We start from the raw sequence: 22323 nt of genomic DNA, 5'->3' as shown, positions 1-22323 counted from the left end.
GAGTGGGTCATATCAGTCCTCTTAACACTCCTTACTCATTTGAGACCAAATTCACCTCTTTTCCTCTACAAAAAGCACAACCTACTTCAAAAAAAAAAAAAAAAAAAAAAAAAAAAAAAACAAAACAAAACACAAGAAACCCCACAAAAACCCAATATGAAAGCAAAAAGAAACAAGAAGAAACCAAAACCAAACCAACCAGTCAACAACAACAACAACAAAAAAAAACAAATAACAAATCCTTGATGCTTTACAGCTGTTCCTTTGCTTCCTCAATGGAGAATTCTAAGTTGGATACTTACACAAAATTACTAATATTACTAATATTAGTATAAATATACTAAATATTAATACTAATAAATATACTAATAAATTATTATTATACTAATAAATATACTAAATATTTATACTAAGTATAAATATTACTAATCCTTTTTAAAAGGACCAAAAAAACTCTTCTAATTTTTTTTTGTTTATTATTTTATTTATTTACTTTTTAAAATATATATAAATATATATATTGCCTTCAAAGCTCCCATATTTTTCTGAGTGTATAATTTTGGCATTCTGGTACTATTGTTATGGCATCTGGCATTTAATCTGCTGTTGAAGATGCTTTTCTCACAGTGTATTGTGTAGCTACAAGATGTCTGTGTTTTAACTTCATTTCGGGCACAGTCTATTAGCTGAAAATGTAATGCCAATCTGTAGTGCAAAAGAAGCTTCTTTTTTTTTTTTTTGTCATTTCCTGTTTTTTTTAACAAGAGTCTGATAATGTTAGTAGAGGTAGGAAAATCTCATTCTGCTAGGGACAGCTTTTCTATTCCTCTTCTTCAGTTCTGGCCACCATAAACCTAATTTTTTTAAGTATACTCTCCTTCAAAAGTAAGAAAGATTATTCAGTTTCTCTCTCTGATCTCCCAGCCACCTATTTTTCCCTCATTTATGCAACCTACCATATGCACATTTGTGGATATATAAGAAAAGAAAAATATTTCCCTGTTGACAGCTGTGATAAATGTTCATCCATTACTTTCACATATAATAAAATTATTTTCTTAACCGTATCTAAATTTTTTAAACATTTAAGTTCAAATTAAAACACTTGAAATAAGAGAAATTTTTAGAGCTATGAAGAAATGAAAATACATTTTCTTGTGTTTTATATTGAAACTAAGGGGGAGAGTTCAGAAGGGTATGTCTAAAACAAAACAAAGGTGAAGCCATAAGGAAAATATCTTTTGGTATTTGAAGGTTATTTACAGCCTTAGTCCTACCACTTTTTATATTTATGCATAAATAGATACCTTGATGGAGCTACTGATAAGTGGAGCATAAATCATACTTAATAATTGAATGCAGCTTTCATGCATCTAAAATTTGGGGTCACATCTGCCTGCCTCGCTACATCTGCCAGAGTGTAATAATTAGGTTCCATCATAAAAATAATATTTACAAAAAAGTCTTTGCAGAGATTATTATCCCTGCAAGAACTTTCAGATCCATTTTTAATTGATAAATAAAAACATTTCTGCAGAAGCCAGTTGAACTCTGCTAATACATGCCTGCAGGGAACCTGTACTTCCATTCCCAGGTCAGGTTTGACAAGAGTTGCATGACTTGTTTTTTTTTGCTTTGACAGACTCCAAAACATTTGTTATGATTTGTCTTGATGGGAAGGTTTATTCAGTTTATTTTTATTTCAAATGCTTAAAAAAATAAAAATAATATTTACAGCAGAAAGGAAATTTAAACCGCATTTGTTTGCACAGATAATGAAATGTATTACTAAAAACATCAGAATGATTTAGTTTTGATATAAAACATTTCTTTTCAATTAGCACTGTCTAATTCTCTTCAAAGGCACAAGACTCCTGTCTACTTATAATATATTTAAATAGGAAGAGAGCATATACTTTCAGCTCACAGAGAAAAGCAGAATTTCTTTGCTTTGGGTAAGTCAAATGCTAAAAGAAGAATAAATTAGTATATCTTGCTATAGATTTTTGCACATAGTTGCATTTCATCTTGAAAGCAAATTGAATGCAGTATAGCTGCTTACCATTCCACACCCTGTAGGCTTTTGTCAGATGACTTGATGCTCTATGTTGAAAGCAGCTACAATGCATTGAATAAGAGAAGGATTTTGCCCTCCTTCACCTGCTTATTAAGAGTGCTGTCCAGGATGGAGGATAAGTTTATACCAATGTAAGGGAAAATGTAAAGGTTTCTGGTTGCTTTAGTTGAATCAAACTCAGAAATACTTTTCTACAAATCTGTTGTACCAAATCCAGCCCTATAATGCTAGGATTGATCAGGGTAAATAAAAAATCCTGATGGAAACCAAATCTGCAATGTTATCATATGAGAAGAAATGCCTTCTTGACCCAAAGTTTATGTCCTGAAGAATAAAACCTGAGAGAAGCTGTCAGTTTTATCTTAAGCTGCAGAGCTATAAGGATTATTTCAGCTGAGGATCTTGATGTTGGTCTCTGCCTTTGCACAAGAAAAGACACTTATGTAAGGAGACAGCAAGAGCTTTAAGAATTAAAATCAACTTAAACTGCAGACTCTGTAGGCTACGGATGCGCTTTCTGTGTGGATTCACACAGGCACTGCTAAATTTTCCACTGCTGCTTTAACTTTTGCCAAAAAATAAGCAAAAGGTCAAAGACCTGATTTGAACGCAGTAGTTGGGTTGTTTGCTGCAGTCCCTGGTGGGAGGGGGTAAATGGGAAGTAAAGGGGTAAGCAGATCCCAGTCTTCTCTCAGTCAGTGGAAGAGGACGAGTTATACATATATACCTCTATATACTAGAGTCAGTAGTAGGCTGGAGTTAAAATTTAAGAAATTTTTCTTCTCTCTGCCAATCTGGAACTGATTGGTGAGTTTGTGACATTGGTGAGAGGGCTGGATGGTCATGAAAGGCGTGCAGGGGTTTTTTGGGGGCGATGGTGGATAAAACAAAAACAATGAAGACAGAAACCTACCATTTTCCCATTCCTTTCAGTGCACTAAAATGTCTGATCCATTCTATGCAAATTGTATCTGAATATGGATACAGGCAAGACAGAGCTCAGGTGAAGGAAGCCCTGTCAGCAGCTCATGTCAAAGAGCAGCAAATGTCACCCTCAGACTTTCTCCCTGCAGAAGAATGGGGATGAGGGAAGAAGAAATATAATTTATCTAACACTTATCTTGCTTTATGTGATTAGTCCACTGCTGTTTTTCAAGTCACCTGGGAACAATTCCTCCACTTTTGTCTTCTGTGGTGGACATCCAGAAAGAGAGCTCCATCAGTTTCCAGGTAATGGTGGGACTGAGGGTATCTCATTTGTGAGGAAATATTCTGCCTGCCTGGGTGCAAAATTATTCAGATGACAGGATGGAGAAAGAAGAACAATGGGGCTTTTGAGCTGGCAAAGGAAATGAGGAGAAGAAGGTAGACAAACAGTCCCAACAAAGGGTCAGGAGAATTACTTTGTTCAGACAGAAGAGTTTGTGTTTTTTCTTTAATTGAAATTTGAGTGTTTAATTAGATGTGCACAGCACAGAGCTAGAGTTACCAGAACTCATCCAAAAGAGTGGGCAGCAAGGAGGTGGAAAGGAACTATGTTGGATGAGAGTGAATCTTTCAGACCACCTGCATGGTTAGGAGATGAGCTGGCTGGGACTTTTTCTTTTTGATTAGTTCCTGAAATGGCTTTGTGGGAGAGTACTGAAGAGGCATCTCTTGGGAAGGAGAATCATGTCTTACATTTCCCCTCTTTCAAAAATGAGGAAGGTCAGGGGCTTTATTTCACAGGAAAAGCTCCACAGCCAGTCTTCAGCAAGGTCTCTGGGTATTGTAGTTACCTTGTTGGGAGAGACTAAATCTAGGAGGCAACAAAAAGAAAAGTCAACCAAGGTTAAGCTGTGTGGCAACAGTAAACCAGTGTATTGTCTTTTCAGATAAAAAAACTAATGCATTGCCATCCACAACATGCCTTGTGGGAAAAATAAGGCCTGCAACTATTGGCAGTACAGTTTAGATCAGATTTATCAACATCAAAGTGTTACCTTGGAAAAAAGTTTTCAGAGCCTGAAGCTCTGACAGCGTGGATCATGAAGATCCATCCAGGAGAGGGAAAACTGCAACAAACAGCAGGTAGAGACTAATGGGGCAAAGCAAAACTTGAGAGGTCATTTCCCTGTATCCCTGCTAGAGACCTAGGTGAGAGCTCTTAGTCACAGAAAAAAAATTGAGGAAGGCTGAAAACTGTCTTGAATAGGAGACAGGGTAAATTATGGACTGATTGGAATTCTCAGTCTTCCTCGGCACACATTTTTTTTATATTTTCCAGTGAAAACTAGGGAACTGGAGAGATAGGAAATGGCTGGAGAGCTTAAGAAAAAGAAAAAAGATGTTGGCAATTGTAGCCCTCATCCTTGGCAGCTCTGGACACCTGTAATAAAATATCTCTGTAATCACAGTCATAGCTGCTGTTTGATTACACAAAACTTTTTTAGCAATCCACAATACCAGCTTTAAGAAAATTTCAGTTTTCTATGGCTGGGAAAGCTACTTCTGGTATATTTTTAGCAGACCTTTGCCTGACCTACCTTTCTAAAACTGGGCTTTTCAAATTAAATTAATTATTCTTCAGTTTCAGGGAGTTATCCATAAGACATTCAGCATAAGACCACCATCCTATAGTGGTCTGTTGCTCATAATACTGCCCTCATTTAAAACTTGCCAAGAAAGGATCTTACCAGGCAGTAGATAATCTTGGTGGTTGGCCTTTGGTCTCCTGATGGCTGCACTGAGCACACATGCAGATGCAACTGCACTGCTCACACTTCCTTGTTTCTACTGTCAGGATCCTTAAAATGAAGTCCAAAAGCCTCTAGCTATTTTGGAATGTTGCTTTTCCAACTATACATGCTCAGCATTAATTAATGGCCTGAAGGACTTCTCTTTTAATTACAAATCAGTGGTATTCATCTTTATTATCTTATAGAAGGCTTTAATTTGTATCTATTGAGAAATGTGTTTTATGATAATAAAATATCAGCTGAACAGTAAAATTACATTTTTGGGAGGTTTATGATAATGTAGGAATCATTTAATAGTAGTTGTGGTGTAATTAGTTTAAAATTATGTAAGCAGTTCATGTGTAATTAGATTTTTCTTTTAAATGGATTAATTTTGTATGGAATATTAAAGCACTGAGCTGTCAAACACTGTAAGAAAATAACATGGCTAGACACACAATGAAGAGAGCTCTTAGTAAACATTCATTAGAATATTTTAAAATTATCCAGTATTTAAAAAGATTGGTTACAGGAATACTCAGAATTCATGAATTGTAAACAAACATTTTTATTAAGCTGCTCACACCTTAGATAGAAAATTTCCCATTGATTGCAGTTCTCAGAATAGCAGCAGAATTTTGCTCAAGCTGTGGTATCTAAATAGAATCTTAGAGAGCTGGGAAGATTATAGAAACACTCCAGTATAATAATAAGAAAATTCAACAGAGAAATATATATTATAGATAAAAAAATATCCTGTTTGTACACTTTAAGCAAACATGTCAATATGTCATTTATGGATCACAGATAAACCAGAAAAATAGCTTTTATCATTAAACACACTCTTTCTCCCCCATCAAAAACCCCTCCAGAGCAAACTGCACAAAAGGAGATCCCAGTAAGAAGAAAATTATTTATATAAGGGGGTTTGTTTCTTTTTTACCATGCTAAACTTGTCTCATAGAGTCAAGTTAAAATAATAAACTCCTGGGAATTACAAATAAATAAAGAAACATTTTGAAATATGCCGTACATCTAATTAATCATGCAACAATCAGAACAAAAACCAAATTTCTTCAAAGTTCCCAGTTTTCACTATCATACAAACCAAAATATATTCTGTCTTGACAGGTTCAAATACCATTAAACTTATAATTGGACTGTGCTCCTCCCATCCACCCATCCCAAATTGATTCAGCAGCTTTGGCCTTTCTTTATGGAAGTTTCTTGGCAGAATTTGTCTCTGATTTTTTTTACCAGCTGTGTAGTAGAATTGTTGCACTACTCAGGATTTAATATTTCAGGTTCCTACTCACCTAAACTCTGCCACATTTTATTAAAAAGGAAGTTTGGAACTGTTGATGAGCAGCAATATGAAAGCAATTTTGTGATCCACATGTGCCCAAGTAGTCGTGTAGTCAGTAAGAGGCCTGCCCACATCTGGACTTGCAGCTGTGAAAAGCAGACAGAAATGCTCCCATTTTCAGAGCTAAAGGAGTTGTGTTCCAGCCCTATTCTTCTGCTTGTGTCTGTCTCGCCATGGCACTGTTTCCCCCTTTGCCTTAAATAACATATTCTGCAGTCTATTTTTTTCCAAAAGGAGTGGATAACTTTCAGGGTCTGGATGGTAGCTGAGAAGGTAACTGAGCTGCAGCACCCATACTTGGAAGTGCTGCTACATGTGAAAAACTTATTTCAGATTTGATTGGCGATAAATTAATGTGAGTGAAATTATTTCTAGACTAAACATATGCACGAGGTAGCTACCCCAGCTTAGTTAGTCCTGGGTTACTAAATTATGTTGTGTAACTTCAGAATTCTGGCATCACAGATCTTGGTTAAAAGACAACATTCTTTTCATCTTTTGCAACATGAGAGTTTATTTATCAAATACTTTGGGAGGACTCATTATACAAATGAGGCATTATATACAAATACAGGCATTATACAAATAAAAGAGTGCAAATGAAGCAAGGTATGTTGTATTAGTGGGATCACATGTACTGAAATAATTGCTTGAAAGATGTTCCATCACTGTAAAAGAGGTATGGGTTATGACCTGATCAGCAGACTTAACTGGGCAGGGTATGTCAGATATTTTGCATTGCGTGCCTTTATTTTGTTGACATGTAATGTACTGTCTGGCATAACATATCAGAGAGCTTCCTCGGCTGATGCAGAAGGCTACTTTGAGCATTCTTTTATGCAAACCAGTCCTCCAGTGTCCCCTCTGCCGTAAAATCAGGAAACAAATGAGAGCTTGATGAATAGCAGATTAAGTTTATTGGTAGTTACATTTATTTTTCTTTCATTTATATAAAACATGAAGTATCATTATATCAACCTTTATGTATGTGACTGTAGCCATATTTTTCCAGCCTGTGCACAGTGCTTGTATTTTAGGCTCATAAGCTGCATGGGAAAAGGCCCTCTGAGCCTCTGAATAACTCTTAGCACAACAGAGCCTAGAGGATGATTTGTGCCTTTGGGCACTACAGTCATGTAAGTATGGAAGATTTGAAATATGCTTTGGAATATGGAACTGAAAAATAGATGGAAAATACTTGTTACAGTGCATATGTTATGATCAGTCTAATTTGTAAGTACTGAAATGGTTTGCCTTCAGAGGGACACAAGGAAATCTCTGGCCAAACACAAAGTAGTTTAGGCTCAGAATTACAGTGTTATTCATTTTCCTCCCATTTATTTCCAAAGGTATTGGGGACAGACTGACAAGACTGTAGTGACCATCACCACTGGGGTGCTTTGGAGCAGATAGGTCACATAGTTTCTACCTGCTCAAATGCTGATCAGTCTTAGATGTGACCCACACTATGACAGTGAGACAAAAATACTTCTTATCATGACCAGATGCCCAAATGGCATAAGTTGGGGCAGTTGAAGTTTATACCTGGGCAGTGGTCGCAGATTGGAGACTGAGAAACTTTTGATACTTTTCCCAACTCAACCCAGATCTTAAAATTTAGATTTTAATGTAAGGGAAATTGCTCTTGCGTGGGTGGAACAGAGTAGGGGGATGTGGGAACTGTGGTTCTGAACCTAGCAGCTAGGAAGGCTGCTGGGTTAGGTGCAACTGTCCCAGGGAGACCTGGAAAGCAGGCAGTAGCAGTTCTTTATGGAGCTTGTTGGAGACATTTTAAATAGACTAGTTTAAAAATAGACTAGTTTAAGAACTGAGCTGCCATATATACCTAAGTATAAAATTCATTATGTGGAACTTTTCTTCTGTGTATCTTTTGAACACTAAGGATGCCTTCCTAAGCTGTTAATAATTATTGATATTTCACATAAGACACACTAAGCATACTCTAGGACTGAGGTGTTATTGATTTAGCCATTACTTTTCACATTTCTTCTTTACTATTAGAATATTTGCTGCCTACTGCATTTTATAATTATTGCACTCTTACATTTTTAAATACTCCCAGGGTCAACCCTGCATTTCAGCTACTAAAACAAAAAGACACCAGTGTTTTAGGTAGGTTCTTTGTTTTTTAATCTCAGGTTTATGTTTTATATTATCATATCGAGATAGATAACAAAGTACATCAGAAAATATAAATACAATCTCACTGGTCATATGTCTCCATGGAGAAGGACCCCAGCTTGATTAGGACCTCGTGCTAGGCTATATTTCACATTTCTGACCTGAGAAGTTGTATAGAGATGGGGTAGTATCAGCTGTGGTGAATGAAATTCTGCCATGCTCCCACATACCTTGGATTTCAGTGTTGTCTCTTTACCAGGGAGCATGTCCTGTTTGTAGTACCACACACCACACCACACCACACCACACCACACCACACCACACCACACCACACCACACCACACCACACCACACCACACCACACCACACCACACCACACCACAGTGTTCAAGAAAGCCCATCTGCAACCTTCAATCACTGAAAAATAGCAGGGTTTCTGAAGCACATAAACGAAGTCCTTTCTTCTTTAGGAAATAGGAATATATTTATATTTTCACATGTGAAAATGTAACTATATATAGGTCTCTCCATATATATGCAATACACGTGTTTATTATGAAGATGGAGAGTTAACATTCAATACTTGATACTTTTTCAATCTGATCTACGAATCCACTCTACTATCCTGCCTGAATAATTCATCTTTACTCTGACTTCATTTCTGTACCCATAAACTGGGATACTAATATTTGCTAGTGTATGGTGTTTATTTGGAGATACATGTAGTATCATCAGACAAGACAGAGTCTCACATTAAAAAAAAAGAGGTTAAAAAGTATACTGTGGAGCTGATATTGAGGACATTTAAAGTCAGCTTTTTCTGTGTTCTTTCTAAGAATAACAACACTGGTTCAGTTTTGGATCCATCAGTTGTTATAAATCTCATGTTTTTTTACCAGTTTGTATTTGTGATTTGATAAAATACTGTATTAAGAGCAGAACATGACAACAATGAATCTGTATGGGCTAGAAAGGAATATATTCACCATGTATAACAAGGAATAGTTGATAGGTAGACTATCGAATGACTCTTGTTCTTTGTTTTCTCCCACTCTGTGGTTTTGTGTTCAATTTTGAGCAATTTTGGGGACCACTGATTCTGATTTCTGCAGGCAGAGAAAAATACGGAGTTTTTCTCCCACTGATCACCAACATAGGGGTTCTGGTGCTGCAAAGAAATATAAAAATATCAGTCTTATTCAGCAACGAGCACTTTTCTCCCTTTCTCCCTACCTCTCCCTTCTCCCTGTACTCCACAGGAAGTCAGATTCCAAAAAGTGCTCAGTGCTGGTGTACCCGGGTCACAAGATGACCTGAGCTGCACAGATACAACCAGCTGAAGGCTTCAGCAACTCCAGGCACTAAGTGCCATAGCTGGCTGGAAGGAAGAGGGTAGGAAATGTATATGCAGTAACTATCTACCTTATTTGCATGACTAATGTCTTTTTAAGAGAAAAACAAATTTGGTGGCTTTTCTTTTAACAAAATATTAACTAAGGACTTAAAAGTTGAAAAATAAATTTCTTTCAGTTCTGATACTAGGAAGCTGAACTTTTTCCCCAGGTTTCTGGCAGAAACATTAGAAATTCCTGGGAGAGTAGGACTACTAATAGATTTCTAACAATATGAAATTAATTTATCAATCAAATCTAATTATTATTCACAAGGAGGGTAAGCTCTCATGTCAACACTGAAATCGTGGGAACTGTGACAGTCGTCAGCAGCTGAAAACTTGCCTTGGAAAAATATGGGCATGAGATATTTAAGCAACTTAAAGGTTTGTCTTGTTTTTCCCTTCACTGATACAGTCTGAGTCCATTTATTCAAGCTGGGATCAGCAGATAATTCCTTCTGAGCATCTAATGATAACTTTCCTGTTATATAGCTTGTGTTAGTGGTAGTATTTTAATAACGTAATGATTAATTCCTTCCAGTTTTTAATCTGTTCCATATGCAACAGGTTAGACTAATTTGGTTTTAAAGATTAATTTCCTTCCCTGGAAGTGTTCAAGGCCAGGTCTAGTGGATGGTGTCCCTGCCCATGCAGGGAGGTTGGAACTAGATGATCTTTAAGGTCCCTTCCAGTCTCCAAATTTTAGTTTTATTTATCTCTAATCAATATCAGTTTTAAAGTTGGCTATTACTAAAGAGTATTATTGTCATGTTTTCCACACAGATTTGGTAAGAAGTACTAAATGTAGTATGAGTTACATTTTCTATGTTTATAAGTATATATATAAGTATGCTTAGGTTTTCTATACAATGGAGTGCAGTAAACCTCCAAACTATGTACTGTCCCCCTTCATTTGATAATTCCCTACATTTCCAGAACTCAGCTATACTGTTACTCTTTTATTTGTGACTTGGACAGTCTGTGGAAGAGCTGAGATATGAACACACATGCTTCAGATAGTCCTTTAAAAAAGAAAGCATGTTTTTTCAAAGGGTGTTGTAAGGAGTATAGCTGGAGATCTAAATGCATCTACATAAAACTATGAGAAAGAATATATTCTCACCTTCCAAGACAGCAGGTCATAAAGACTTTCTCAGTGTCCCCTAGCCATCACAAATGTATTTTGCTGTTTTGAGAGCAAGAAACCCAAGATAAGACAAATGTGTAATTACTTCTTGACCCACTCTTCTGGGTTATGCATTTTCATGAGATGCCACGATTCATTATTTGCATTGATATGTACAGAAGGATGGGGCTGCTTAGTTGATATTCATTTATTCAACAGTCTGTAATCTATATTTAATGGAGTACCAGACTGTGGCATAATAAACCGTTTAAAAAGATAGCTGCTGCTTACACAGGGGTTATTGCTTGCATAACCTGTACTTATTTTTCATTACAAAACTAAAAGAGCAAAGCATAATTCACACAAGAAAATGAAGTTAACATTTAATGGCTTGAAAAATGATAGTGTACCATAATGCTGTGCAGTACTCCAAACACTTATAAAACAAAACAGAGAAGCAAAAAAATAAATACAAATTAAAGGGCATTAACCATGCATTACACCTTGCCACCTGCTTAGCAGGACCACTCAAAGGTTACTAATTAGTCTGAAACCAGTAGATTTGTAAGTTACTGAGCATGCACATACATGACCCTTAACAGTGTCACAAACGTGGCAACTTGCTTTTTTGTGGTTTTTCTCCTCCTTTTGTTTTTCTCTATGGAAATAGAGGTTTTCACATCATTCATTGAAGTGCTGTGTGGACATCTATATTAAGAAACATAACGATTGCCTTTACAAAGACATCTCACTGTAGGTCAAATACCATCTACGCTGTGACTGAAAAGTTTTATTAAGCTTCAAAGTCTTGTTCCTAAAATTATAGCAAAATAAGACATATCTGCTCTGCTAATCAGGATCACTGCTGAAAGTACACAAGTGATGGGGTAATGATGGAAAGCCCTAAATTTTGGAGCTTTTACAAGATCGACAGCTTTGACTATGCCTACCATAACAAGGCTTTCAAAGTTGCTTCTCATTGAAATACTAGCAGCTTAACTTCCAAAAACAAATGTTTTAGTTGGCACCTGCTAGCCCCACAGAAATTTATAGTGCCTCAAATTGTGAAATAAGAACTTTATTCTTGCTGGATGCCTCCTTGCACACTCTTCAGGCTACCCAGTAACAGCAGCAGTGGGGTGGGGGTTTGGGTTGCTCAGCTACTCTTCCTTCTGGGAGATACAGAGTCTGCAGCACCCACCCACCACTGGGAAACCACTGGAGAGAAATAAAAAATAAAGCACCAGATTGAAATGTCAGCTGAGAACCAGATGTGTGGCCGTATTTCCTTCTGGCATAACTAGCTGAGTTCATTGACAGTGATTTGAAAGGAAACTTTCCCCTTCCAGGCAGCAGAAAATTGATTCCTGCTTCTGTTTCAGACACAGGAACACATAGGCTCCTTAGATGAATGTCAAGGTAGAAAAATAATTAAAAAAACAATAAAAATATAACTTTGAAAAGCACTCTCTAAATATAATTTCATTGGTGGCTAAAGGATTTCAAATGCCAATTAGGAGTCATTGAAAAAAATTGAGATTTTTAATCCTTCCATTTAAGAAGCTTTTTCTGCTTGTAATGCTATCACATTGTATAATTCAGTGAGTGAACGTGATGTACATAGAAAATTAATGATCATCTTGCATTGTTGGCTTTTTAAGCTTCCATTTTACGTATATGCATGCTGAAGAACTTTTCTATTTTAGCTTTCTCTCTTCTGGGAGTTGCATAAACACCACAGAAAGCTGACACCTGGGAATCCTTGCACTTGCCTTAAGGGCAATTAGCTATAAAAGAGAAGGCTAAAAGCTAATTGCTCTGGTTTAGTCCTCAAAGTGCAGGTGAAGCTTGCTGAGAAATGAAAGTCACGCAGGAAAAAGGCCAGTTAAAGATTTCTCTCTCTTGAGTATAACTGGAGTGTAACTGGAGTTTTTAGAACTCCAGAAATTCCTGCCAGTTTGGCAGTAAATCTTATGTTCTGGTGTCTGCTGCGGTGAGGTGCTGAATTTTATTTTTTTGTTTAAATGTTTGGGATATTTTATGCTTTCTCTTCCTTTGCTGAGGGGCTGGGAGAAGACAGGAATCAACATCAGAATCTGTGTAGCTGCAAAGTGTGCTGTGATTGAAAGCTGGGCGTATGATGATGAGCAGAGGAACTCAACAAAAGGCATTTCTGACTTTCTTCACTTGACTTGATAAGTAAAGTCTGTAGACTGTCTTCCCAGATACTTCTTGCATTAGATATGTAGAAAAAATGGTTGTTTCGGGAAGATTTGAAGCTGGCTCTCTTTATTCCAGTTTGAGTGTGGGAAGGGTACAATGGAAAAGTGTAAAATATTCTGTATTTTGAACAGTTGACTCACTGGAATTAGGAAGAGAAATTGCTTTCCCATCTCAAAATCTCTAAGTCCTCAAATAATTTTCCTGTCATGAATTATTATTTTTTTAATGTTCAGTTTGAAACAAACACAAAAAATACTTGTTCCAACATCTTTAAAACATCCTGTTTCGACCCATTTATATTTTATCATATGGGTCTACTACTTGAAAACAAAGTTGAGACAGAAAGTTTTCCCCTCTTCATTTTGAAATGTCAAGAAATGTTGTATGAATAATGAGTGGGGGAAGGAAATCACAAATTTTAGATTCAAAAATCTGCCTGAATAACTCATTTCTACAAATAGCAGTGAAAATGCAACACATCTTCAAAAAGCTCCCAGCTGGCTCTATTTCCATGAAGCATTTTAGAGTTAGATTTACTGACAATGTTGAAAAAAACTATAGTTTGTTCTCTCATAGTTCAAAATTACTTCTTGGTGTACTGTATAAATCCCATAAATGGCAGGGTGCCTGTGATTGCTATCTTTCTCCCCATCCCCAGGATAGTTGTGTTTTGTCCCCTGACACTTATCCACCTGCAGAAGATCAGCAAAAAAGAGACCATTCCATGTGTCATTTTGTTTCACTTAGTTTTTTGCCTTCTAGCTGAGAGAAGTTATTGGACTTCTCTTCTACCATGTCCTTTGAGGGTGATGTGAAATTCTGCTTAGCAGTTTGGAGGGGAGTGGAAAATTATGAAGGGGAGAAGCCAGGTATGCTCTCATGACCTAACCAGGTCCATTATGTTTCCTTTAGTGATACTCAGACAAGCTAGATGTAAAAGAACACTATGACTTTTAAATTTGCCAAATTTCTATCATTGCTTGTGATGAAACAGGAGATGAAGTTTGGCTTTAAGGTTACTTAAAAAGTTTTTATAATTTGAACACAGGCAGAGCAAATTGGCTTGATCAGTGTCTTCAATGAAAAAGGCAGAGAGGATGGATCTCAATATGCCTTAGAGAAGGATGCTCTGAGACGAGGAGGTTTATGACTTGATAGAAGAAGAAGAAACTTGGTGGCTTTTTGATATGTGGTGTGGAAGCCTATAGAATACATTTTGTGTGTGCATATGCAATTGTGCATGCTTATAATTGAGAGAGGGTTCTTACATAGCAGGAAAGGAAATCCAGAAATAGTTTGCACAGTTTTAAGAGCTTGCTGTTGAGACTGATAAATTTCTGGTCCCAAGCTTTCCAAACCAGTTTAGTGGAATTCAGTCTTCAGACATCTTTATCTTCAGCTAAATGCAAAAATCCCCTCTCTTCCTTCTCATTAACATCTTCATAGTTCCAAACAAACCAACATTACTTTGATAAGCAAGGGCAAGAAAAACCTCAACTAAAATATGCTTCAGGCTAATAGAGTATGCATGCAGGGAGAGAGGGTTCAGACTCACACAGGTGAAGGATGAGTTGGGGTCTGGAACTTCCCTGCTTTTTGTGTCAGCACAAGGAAATAGCTGGGGAGGCATCAGTTCTGCCTCCTCTCTCTTCCACACCAGACCCAAATAGTTAATTGCAATCTGAGAGCTCCATGGCTCCCAAAGACCAGGAAGCTGGTGAGAAGTGAAGGTGGCAGCTTATGTTTTAGATACAGGGCTAACTGTGCTGCTCCTCAGCCAGTTCCTGGCAATGCTACAAATGGCCACAAAAAGCATCAGAGATATTTGAGATGTTCAAAGGTAAGTGCCTCAAGGGTCAGCAGTGACAGAGGTGTGACAGATCTCCTTTTCAGATTGGGGTGTTTTGCTGATGTTTCTGGTATCTGACTCTACTTTTTTGGAAAGTCCACTTATTCTTGATGAAGCTGAATAAATCTGGCAAAATCAGATCCTTGTGTTCAGTATTGGAGAAGACCCATTGCAGAAGCAGATGTCTAGGCTACAGCAGGGACAGGAACCTTGTTTCCTGGTTTGCCAGGCAGATTGTGAAAATTTTATTGACTAGGTCTAACTACAGCTCCAAGGGCAGGTGGGGGCTGAAAATGAACTGGGGAAACAAGAAGCAGGGAAAAAGCATCAGAGCATGAAAAGAAAATGGCTGCTATTTTGAAAATGCCATTTCACTAAATAATTGAGCTCCCCCTGCACATACATATGCTCAAAGTTTAAGCTAAATGTTTCCTTCTTTTTATTGCTTCTCTGTTATAAGTATAAGCATGTAATCTTGGGCTTACTGCTAAGTGTGTATCTGTCTTCAGGTTTTATGCTCTGTAATTCCCAAGGAAATCAGTTCCTTATATCTTGCATTGAAAAACTATGCTCACTCAGCAGGCTGGAGTTTTAAAACTGCAGGCAATGGTGGTAATCCATTGCTTAGTTACACTGGAAGAGAGCCTGAGTAGTCTCACCATAGGAGAGAGGAGAATCAAGGCTACTGTTCTCAGGAGGATGTTTCCTAATTATTTCTAGATAAGGTGGTGGGAATAATTAGTGTTAGAGATTGGAATCAGCACTCAATGTAATTCGTGTCTACATAATACCAATATCTACCTCCATTCAACTTCTGTTATCACTTTTTTTTTTTTTTTTTTAATTGTGGAGGGGAAAAAATGCCTACTAAAAATATATGACATTAATTGTTAAATGAGTCTTTTTGGACACTTCAGACTTGTATCAGCCAATGACTTTTATAATGTCTGGAGGCAGAAAATATCAGGGAGATGACAGGGGTGGTAGAAAGGTACAGTTTTCTGTGTCAGCCTGAAGGTGTATTCTGATCAGATGTGTGTTCCGATCAGATAAGAATTATTCCTAAAAGTGTTTAAAAGTCTGATTACTGCTCTAAAAGAAACTACTGTTTTTCCAGTCTAGTGTCTTTCCCAAAAGGAGACCAGCAGACCAGTGATTCCTTCTTGGAGTAAAGCATTCTGAGACCATTAGGACTCAGAAATCTTTTCCCAGAATATCCACAGAAGGATATGGAGATTAATATTGTCCTAAGTATACAATACTAAGTCCACTTTTTTACTAATACTCATCACTAATACTTGTTTAATCTTTGGGGAATCATTTTACTTGACCAGTCTCCTGCTGCAGGGTGCCTGTATGATGCTTTTTCCTCTGTAAACCACATTCTCAGCACAGGTTTGGACTTCAACCACCCGACTCCCTGATACAGAGTTTCAAAGGGCATTAATGTATACCTTTGAAGACAGGTGGGTGCTGACACTAAGGAACACTCTGATATTACAGCCTATTAGGATCCAGTTTTGTTGTTATACCAGTAGTGACCGTTCAGTATTTCACCTGTAATTTCTCATAGCAAATCTTCAAGTGTAATTTTATCAGGCCTTCACGTGATGCTCTCACTTGGCCATCAGGAATCATCTAGAGAGTTTCCTTTTCACTTCCCTCACTCACCATGAGATGGCAGTTGTCAATTGCTGGACTTGCTTCACCCCATTTGAACTAAAATGACTCAAAGCTTATTGATCCTCGGAGACACTGAGCTTTCCAGCTTTGCTGTTCGCAGCATGCTAGTGTGAAACTTTACAAGTGACTTTTAGAGGCAGCCAAGGAATGTGTGAGACAGATTGTTAAGGGGAAAAAAAAAAAAAAAAAAAAAAACCACACCAAAAACAACAACCCAACATTATTTAATTTGATGGTGCAGAGCTTTATGCCAAAGTAAGGCATGTGTTTGCTGTTAGCAATCAAAGTAGCTTAGCGAATGAAAAGTGACATTTTGTTTATGGGATTTTACAAGCAGGGCATCCCTGGGGAAATTAATTTGGCCCTCTGGAATGCTGCCCTCCTCCATGTCACTTCCCCTGCAGCCCCAGCACTTTTTTTACCACAAAGCTTAATATTATTTTTTGGGTAGATGGAACCCAGGGGGAGGCATGTGGGTGCAGCAGGTAGTTCTACACTATATGGAAAACCCGTGGCAGGTCTCTAGCTTTTCCATAGTGCTCCCTAATAAATCATCAGGTCACAGGTAATGTCCCAGGTCCTGGACTGCAGCTAATGAGCTGCCAGCCAGGGAACTGGGTTTTATTTTGTCCTTTCAATAAAATCCCAGAGTACAAACCCAAGCTTTTAAAAGAGTGCTCCCCATACACTGCCTGAAGGCAGTCTAAATAATTTAGGTTCTTCTTCATCTCTGTTATTCTGTGGGAAAAAAAAAAAAAAAGAAAAGCCTGAAAATTCTCAACTTATTTCTTACTAACAGATTGCTCCTATTTGTGCCTTCATTCCCTCTAACTATATTCTAACCCCATTTTCAACTGGACAAGCTAATTTTATTTGTTAATGAATTGAGTGGCTTATATTTTTTTTTATTTTTGTGTTGATAAACAGCTGATCCCCTCCACCACGTAGATGGCAAAACTAGGGAATGATAGACACTTACAAATGCATAACTTCTCACTTTTTGTTTGGTTTTTGTTTGTTTGTAGAAATCAGTAGTGCCTTTCATTTATAGCTTGCAAATTTTACCATTTGATTTTCGATGTAATTTTATGTCTAAAAACACAAGAGAGTATTCTAGTTATATCACATTATCACCATGAATAGTTAAAAAAAATCAGTAGATGACACCTTGGTTGATTATATCCTGGAGGCCCAAGAAATAGAAAGTGATATACACTCCTAAAATTGCTTTATTTTCAGACATACTCTTGCAATGCCAAGGCCTTGAGCAATGGAACTGATCTTCACAATGTCAACTCTCCCAGTTTACAGGATTGATAATGCACCATGAAACTGTATTTTCCAATTCTTAGTTTATTCCTCTTTGAAATGAGTCCCATATTTGTCTAGATGGGACTGAGATGTGTATGTCTTAAGACATAAAATTCCACAAAATTCTCCTTGTAACAGACAATTTCAGAATATAAATTGGGATTTAGTTACAGAAAGTTTTGGTTATAGCTTTGAGGAGGTGATGGAGGTTCTACACTTTTCCTCAAGAGTTCCTTAGTTAATCTCTGTCAAGCATGTAGCTAATTTCTCCCACAATCATACCTTTTTTTCTAGTCTTAAAAGTTCTGTGTCTCTTTTTCTACCTTTCTGGTATCATGCTACTCTTCTGAACTTGATTTTTTCCTTGTTTTTCAGCATCCTTCCCATCCCCTCCAAAAAGTAGAAAAATAGTTACACAAGTGTATCAGAAGGTATAGTTACAGTGCCAGTGCCTGGCATTTGGAAATCTGCAAAGCCATGAAAGCTTAAATAAATGTTAAAAATCTTTCAGTGACCAGGCTTTTTCAGCCACAGGCAGTTAGGAGGAAAACTTTCTGCCTTGGAATTAATGCAGGAAGACAATGGTAAATTAACTTCTTGAAGCAACAAAATTGCTCAGCTTAGAAATGGAAGACAAATTTTTTTTTTTTTCACCATTCTAATTAAAATTGTGGCATGCGTTGATATAAAGGAGAAAAATTTTAATGATAAAAGAGAAGTCCATTCCAGAATAGTCTATGACCTGCAGTTTCTTAGTGGCATCGTGATTACGTCTGCCAGTCTCTACTGAGTCTCTCAACGGGACTGGGTAAAATATAAATTTTTAATGTGTGTTAATGATTGTGAAGCTGCCATCCCAATAATATCTGTTCCTCTCTTTCAAGGAAAGAACCTGTCCTTTTCAAGCTTGTAATCCTCCATGAGCTCCCCTGGTGCCCAGCCTACTGGTCTTCCCTTCCCAATCCAGAGAAGAAGAGGGTTGGAAAAAGTACTGCAGGAGAGGATAAGACTGGCAGATCGATAGCTCTAGTGCAGTATGGACTAATTACCAAAATTTATGTTAAAAAAACCACCTTGTGCAGCTTCAAGAGTTTGTTGTTATTGCAGGAAAACATATCAAAGAGTAAAAAGAACTTTAAAAAAAAAAAAAAAAGGAAAAGAAATTTGTGGCTGGGAAGGATGATATCCTGATTCTCATGAATATTTCCATCACAAGAATCTGTTGACTGGGAGTTAGAAAAGGGAATCCTGGGAAGAAAAGAAAGGTGAATAAGGAAGTGTGGGATGCAGAAAGATTCCAGCAAATCAGAAAGGTCTTCAAATACCAGCAAATTTCCTGGTTTATGTCTTTTACATCTTGGTGAAATAATAGCAGAATAGAGTCAAATATCAGAATTTGCTTTCTGTTTGGAAGAGGAGTTTGATTTTTTTTCTAAAAAGTTTACTTTTCTAAATCTGCCTTTAATAACATAAAACTTTTTACAGCCAAGGGCATTACAAACTTTTATATATATTTATGTATAGACTTTTGATATATCTTTGACAACATTTAAAGACACTTTAGTCTTTCTCTCATTCTGTTCTCTCCTTCCAGCTCTTTCCCACCTGTTTGGCTAAGCAGTTCTTTTACTTCCAGCAACTATATATTATGCATGCACACTTCAGTAAAGCTAACAAGCTGCAACACACTAGCTTTGTACATAAGTACTCCTCTTGAAAGCATAAAATCAAATTGCAATTTTTTAATAACAACTTCTTTTGTCATAACAAAAGAAATTAGACTCTCTGAAACATATTTTTTATGGGGACGTAAACCCCATAGACATTCTGTTCTTTTTTTATTAATCTGATGATTCCTTAGATATCCACAGAAAAACATTTAAAGAAATTATTTCTTTTGCCTGGAAATTGTCCTTTCTTGTGTGTTCAATGAAATACTGTTGAGTATAAGTTCCCAGTTTGGGTAATGTTGCACTTACTTGATTTATAATACTGGGGATGCTTATATATGTGGGCATAACAACCTACAAACCAAAGTCTTAAAATACTAGAGCTTTGCTAACATTTTTAATGCAATGAAAATGTCTTGGGTTTAGAGAGGATGTTTTTCAAAACTTGTAGTGAAAACTACTGTTTGGGTGTTGTTTATAACTCCTAAATCCCTAGCTCTAGTATTGTAATTTTATTGGAAATGCAATTATTCCCTTGAATTAAGACTTTCTGGATATGTGATTACTAAATGTGAAATTAATTTATGTGAAAATAATAAAAATAAAATCTCAATTATGATGAGAATTTAAGTACCAGTAAAGCATTTTCAGGAGTGTTAGTGGCTGGTAGCTCAGAATTTCTTAATGGATGGAAAAGAGGAAACACATTCTGTCTGTCTCCCAGATACATGAACTTATATCTGTCTTCCAGGAGCCATTTCTGGACATTTCAACCCCCTGTTTTTTGGGGAAAGCAAAGCAAACAAACAAAAAGACCCAAAAAACAAACCAAACCAAAACTAAAAACCACTCCAAGAACCTCTCCCAGTGCCTGCTGGGATCACTGTTTAAGCTTTCCAAGTGGAAGGGGAGAGAAGCACATCTGGAGAGGCAATAGCAATAATAAGTCAGAAAATTCTGACCACATCCCAGCATGAAACAGAAACCAACCAGTGAGATGTAAGAAGATTATTTGGAGTGCAAATATAATTCTGTTTATGTTAGCAGCCACTTAGTCTTGCAGTATAGACAGGGCATAAAGACATTTACAGAATCTTGTAGTGTTATTTTTTCTTTCTACATTTTTTTTTTAATTTTTAAAACTGAGCAACTTAGTAAAAATAAAATAATTCACTTAATATCTCCAAGTTGCAGAATCTGCAGTTTAAGTTTATTTCTTTCTTCATTTTCTTAACTAAAAATGTTTTTCATCTGGAAATGTTTGTTCAGTTCTTACTGCATCAGCAAAGCAAGGGGATAAGTCCAGAATATCACTTTGACAATGTGTCTGTTTCCTCAGACTTGGATTTGAAACAGCTCTGATCTACGAATAGGCTTTGACTTTCTGAGGAATGAAGATGGGACCTGGGGTAACACATGCTCTATTTCTGTGCTGGCTGATGACAGGATAGCTCAGTAAATGACAGAACTGCAGCCGGGAGGGTATCAAACACACGGCAGCAGCTGTCACGGGCTCCTTGTTGTGAGTGCAGGCAAGGGACTTCAAAAGCTGGAGTTCTCCAGGGATTCCTTGAACTCATCTTTGTTTTTCATTTAGCTCTTGTTGCTTTTTCCCGATCATGGCTCTCTGCCTGGTTTTTCTGTATTGCTACATCTTCCTCTCATCCCTACTCAGTCAAATTGGGAAGCTGTGAGTATCTCGTGTCTAGAGGGGATATGAACTTTTAATCATCACTATCATCCATTATCATAATTCTTTTATTGTATTTACCTAGTGCTGCTGGTCTGGCTGATGTTTTTATGAAACGATGGAAAGGAAGGTCCTAACCTAAAGAATTTTACAGTCTGTTTGTGAGATGAGCAACATCGCAGCCACAGCACAATCTGAGAGCTGATGGAGAGTACTAGGATAATGAAGCCAGAGGAAAAGGAGGTGTCGTTTAGGCTATATTCTCCTCTTAACTTGTCTGTTTACTGACTTGCCTTACCTTGGGACAAGTAAATGTCTGTTGGTTTGCCTGGTCAGGCATGAAATTGGCAGCAGAAATGTAGAAAGACAAACAAGCACAAAGGCTAAAAAAACCTAGACAGACTTCATGCAGTTAAATTAAACTCAGGATGACAGTCAGGTCCACCAGGCTTTTGTTGAAGCAATTCTTCTCTGGATTTGTAAATTTGGGAACAAAGTCATTAGTAGCCAGGTTTAGACGTGAGTCCATCTCAGACAGTATTTTTGTCTTGGTTTAGAGGTGAGAATCTCTTTAGTTGACAGATTTGTCACTATCTGTCCCAAGAACAAGCCTTGTCTCTAGAAACTTGAGACACAAATCACTGTGAATTTTTAAGTTGCATAGCATATTTTTCCATGGCATCCAACTGTAACTCCCCTCTTATGACACCGGTGGATATAATTGGCTTAAGTCCTTGGGAAAGAGTACTAAACCACTTCAAAAAGCTACCATTTGCCTCAGCTGATAGCCTGAGGCTGGTGTCAACAGACATGGGTGGCTGGCACATGTAGGCCAGATAACAATAGAGTTACAAAATTTGCATGGCAAAATGAAGGAGTCCGTGGAATGAATTAATTAATGCAGGCTTAGAAAGATTGCTGTAAAATAGCTGGGATGGACACAGCCTGTATAACTGCACAGCACCTTACATGGAGACTTCTTGGTTTTAACAGAGGGAGAACTAGATCTAGGCAGGGGGTAGTGTTGCCACAATATATGTAAGAGCAGAAATATAATGCCAGCCAAGAGAGTGATA

The 22323-nt window shown here is 37.2% G+C and overlaps 1 long non-coding RNA gene across 1 annotated transcript in view; it reads left to right on the top strand.

Moving 5' to 3' along the window:
• The first annotated feature begins 13810 nt into the window (after nt 1–13810).
• Nucleotides 13811–22323, top strand: part of LOC139797494 (uncharacterized) — a 219065-nt gene continuing 210552 nt past the window's right edge. The window contains exon 1 of the long non-coding RNA XR_011726494.1: nt 13811–13913. This is a non-coding gene — a long non-coding RNA (uncharacterized lncRNA). The remainder of the gene's footprint in view (nt 13914–22323) is intronic.

This window comes from Heliangelus exortis, chromosome 6 (genome assembly GCF_036169615.1).
Source record: "Heliangelus exortis chromosome 6, bHelExo1.hap1, whole genome shotgun sequence".
Lineage (NCBI taxonomy): Eukaryota > Metazoa > Chordata > Aves > Apodiformes > Trochilidae > Heliangelus > Heliangelus exortis.
This window is presented reverse-complemented; position numbering and strand designations above follow the sequence as displayed.